Source organism: Hippopotamus amphibius, chromosome 2 (assembly GCF_030028045.1).
Source record: "Hippopotamus amphibius kiboko isolate mHipAmp2 chromosome 2, mHipAmp2.hap2, whole genome shotgun sequence".
NCBI classification, from domain to species: Eukaryota; Metazoa; Chordata; class Mammalia; order Artiodactyla; family Hippopotamidae; genus Hippopotamus; species Hippopotamus amphibius.
Genome location: NC_080187.1, coordinates 91,222,163 through 91,226,530, shown reverse-complemented (window position 1 = coordinate 91,226,530; position 4,368 = coordinate 91,222,163). Strand labels below are relative to the sequence as shown.

The 4,368-nt window shown below is 35.6% G+C and overlaps 1 pseudogene; it reads right to left on the bottom strand.

Moving 5' to 3' along the window:
* Positions 1-298: 298 nt before the first annotated feature.
* LOC130845405 (serine/threonine-protein phosphatase 2A 55 kDa regulatory subunit B alpha isoform-like) lies at positions 299-3,721 on the bottom strand (annotated as a pseudogene).
* Between the last annotated feature and the right edge of the window lie 647 nt (positions 3,722-4,368).

Genomic DNA, 4,368 nt, shown 5'->3' with positions numbered 1-4,368 from the left:
ATAAAAAGTGGAGTAAAATACAGTCCAATCTAGTCCATTAGGCAAGACGATGCAAGAAGTCCTTTAAATTAAAAGTGCCCTACCCTTACCTAAATGGCTAGCAGACATGGAGAACACCGCAGTGAGGAATCCACAGAGCTTTCTCCATGTAGCTATTAAAAGTGTGTTATCGAGTGGCACATTGTCAAGCACTGGAAAAGGGGCACCACAATGGACCGCTCTCTTTTTTAACTATGAATGCTAGTCTCAACTATCTGAACTAAGCAGGAAGTGAGCTCTTCTGCTAGCAATGCCAACCCTAATTCACTTTGTCTTGAAATATATACAAATTGTTTGTAGTAGCTACAGCAATGATATTTTCCTTGGGGTGCCAGGCTGTATGAAGTATTTTCTTGTTGAAGTCTAGGCTGTCAACACTTATTTCATCTTTCTTTCGCTTGCCACTTGCACACACTTTGCGTAGCTTCAGAACCGTGCAAGGTTTATTGTTTTCTCGTGATGCTTCTACGGTTATGTCTCACTTTGTGTTTCAGTCAAACATTCTGAAGAAATTATTGTAAGATCCAGTCATGACAACACTGTCAGATCCATTCCAACAACATTCAAATTTGTCAAATATGCAGTCATTTTCATACAGTGAACAAAGTTTACTTCTGAGGTATTCATATACCTGGTATGTTTCCACAGGCCTGTTTTCCATATTTAAGTCCCAAATTTTTACTGACAAATAGTCTCTACTCATCATATATTGACCACTATGGCTGAATTTTACATCAAAAATTGAAGAGATGATTTCAGAAAAAAAAAGACCTGTTACTAGGATCTTCAGGTTCTTCAAACAGTTTAGAATGCCTATCACAGAGGGCAGATGCCCTCATGTCACATAACCGAATAGTTCCTTTACTGTTGCTGTATACAAATATGTTAACAGCTGTTTGGATGTAATTCTGCTGCTGTAATCACCTCTATCAGCTCTTCCATATTGGCAGGTTTGATATCCACAATATTAAAACTCTTGTCTGTAATTTCCAGTTGCCAAAGATTAATCTGCAAATCATCTGCAGATAAACACATTTCATAATCACTATTAATAGAAACTGAGTTGATGTGATATGTATGAGCATTGGCAAATATTATTCGTGGACTGGCCTCAACCATTAGATCCATGGGCCTAAAGACTGGCACATGTAGTGTAGTAACTGTAGTAGGATCTCTATACCTTCCGTCTCCCTCTTTCCAGTTACACCCTTCTGGTCTTTTCTCCCTTTCACTGATTTTCCATAATTTTATTGTTTTATCATTGGCAGACAATAAAAAACTGGGCAGCATTTTTCTGGGGTAACCACCTATTTTTGTTGATCTTTTCTTCTATTTCTAAACTTTTGTAGTAGTCAGACTCTGGTTCATGACTCTGAAAGGTGCTGTAAACATTATATTCTCCTCTGCTATGAGACTGGATTTTGTTCTCCTGCTCCTGTTGAAAGATGACGACTCTATCACCTTTATCTCTGGTTGCTAGTAATTCTCCAGAATAATTAAATTCTACTGTAGAAATTATATCTGCTTCTGCTACATCATCGTCTACTGCTTCTTTCACCAGAGAAAAACACCACTGAATATCATTCCCTCCTCCAGCTCCTGCATGTTGCGCTGCAAACGGTGACCCTGCTGGGTTCCTCGGGGTCTCAGCTTCATGAACTCACCCCCCTCACCTGGGGATGGGGGGTGTAGAGAGGGCGGATGGCGGCAGATGGCACCTGTGGGGGGATGGGTGGGGTCCGCGAAGAAGGAAGGAGGGGCGGGCAGACCAGCCAGCAGGATGGTGGATTTCACTCTGGGGCTTCCCCACTCTAGCTCTTTCTCCAGCAGCTTTGGCGGCTATGACAGCGATGGTGCAGCGACGGCAGAGGCAGGGCAGGCAACTCCACTTTCCTGTTAGCCTTTTTGGTATTAAGCTGCATGAGCTGCTTGTATATTCTGAAGATTAATCCTTTGTCAGTTGCTTCATTGGCATATATTTTCTCCCACTCTGAGGGTTGTCTTCTTGTCTTGTTTATGGTTTCCTTTCCTGTGCAAAAGCTTTTAAGTTTCATTAGGTCCCATTTGTTTATTTTTTATTTTATTTCCATTACTGTAGGAGGTGGGTCAAAAAGGAGCTTGCTGTGATTTATGTCAAAGAGTATTCTGCCTATGTTTTCCTCTAAGAGTTTTATAGTGTCTGGCCTTACATTTAGCTCTTTAGTCCATTTTGAGTTTATTTTTTGTGTATGGTGTTAGGAAGTGTTCTAATTTCATTCTTTTACATGTAGCTGTCCAATTTTCCCAGCACCACTTATTGAAGAAGCTATCTTTCTCCATTGTATATTCTTGCCTCCTTTGTCAAAGATAAGGTGCCCATATGTGCGTGGGTTTATCTCTGGGCTCTCTATTCTGTTCCATTGATCTATATTTCTGATTTTGTGCCAGTCCCATACTGTCTTGATCACCTACATCTTGATTTCAGACTTCTAATCTTCAGACCTGTAAGAGAATAAATTTCTGTTGATTTATGCCACCCAACTTGTGGTAATTTGTTACAGCAGCCCTAGAAAACAAATACAGAATTTTTGTAACTGCTTTATAATTTAAAATAGTGGAATAGAAAATGTTGAAGGAATTTAACAAACATTGCACAAATTCTAAGTGTCAGAGTAGAAGTTTGCCCCAGGTACCTTTGATCCAAATCTTACTTTTTGTTCACTATGCCCTAATACATTTTTGATTGAGAAAAGTTGTGATGGTATCAGTTATTTTAATGTTTATAAAATAGTAAAATTTCTTACTACTAAATCACAATAATTAATAAAACATCTTCAAACTGATGCCATTTCTGATTCCTTGAATAAAAAAAAGTGATAGTTGTATTTTATTTTATTTTAGCAAATATATTACTGGGTTTTCTTTTCATTCTTTGTATAATAAAATTTGAAAACAACAAAACATATTAGAAAACAAAACAAAACTAAAGGCTAGGAATTATGACAGGCATATTTTTTCTTTACTATATTTTATGATGTAGTACTAATTCATCAGAGAAGCCAAAATAGTTATATATTACTGCCAAGAAAATGAGACATAAAATTAGGTATTAAGTCTAACAGATATTTGATGTTTTATGTATTTGCAGTGAACCAAGTTTCCAATGTTAGTTTTGTGAGCTTTGGTTGTAGAGTCCAGAGAGGAAAATGAATCCAAATTTAAATTTTAGTTTCTGGTTTATGGTAAATATAGTTATAAAAATGATGACTAATGGAGCATGAATAAGTTAAAACTATGAATAATTTCACCAAACATTTTGGCATATTTTGACACTAAAATTTTGGTATATTTCTTTACATGGTTGACATCTCTATACACACACACATACACATGCACACACATACATTTTTGTGCTCTGTTCTTTTATAATACCATTATGCAATTTGAATTCTATGATTGGAAATACCCAGTGTTGGTTTTGAAAGCACATTGTTTCAGTTTTGTGTCTATCGGTTTAATGGTAAAGTAAATTTTATTTTAGTGAGAGATCTTATAACTTCTGCTATATATCTCTATCATAGCATGCCTATTTATTAGGTGATACAGTTGTATAAATATTTTTCTGAGTAATAAAAATGAGTTTTATTAAAAATGAGCAGTTACATTTATTTTCTATTTTTTTAAGACTGAAAAACAAAAACATGCTATCTCTGTCTTACTATCTTGGTCTTAGGTGGTTATTTCAGTAGATATGCAGCAGTAATGAAGCCCCAATTTTATTATATATGCCTTAACTAAAAAGTAATTTTTTCCCTTTTTGAACTATTATTGATTTTGTTCTTATACATGCTAGTGATTGAGTCTATATGAGTAGAGTCTGTTTGCTTCACTAGTTTCTGATCTGTCACAAGGCATTATTTTTGGATTTATCTAGCCTCTGTCTATTACGGCTATGCAAACACTACAGGTTAATAAGTTAATTTTTAAGACTGTCAGAAAGATGTTCAAATATACACATTTCCCCTTGATCTCAAAGCACACTTTTTATTCCTGCCTATAAAACCAGGCAAAAGAGTGTGGATGTTTCAGCATATTACAACATGCTATTATATACTATTCTTATAGAAAGAACTCAATACATATCTAGCTGACAGTGAATTCAGAGAATTACAAAAATCTTTATTAAGAAAACAACTGAATATAAACACAACAGATTTATTCAGTAATTTCAGTGTCTGTTGACTCATTTCAAAGCAGGATAAAGAGAGAAAAAAATGTTCTTCTTTCTTCAAATCCATCCATCCAAACTGAATTTGCTGTGAATATCAAAAAAATTAGGACATACACATG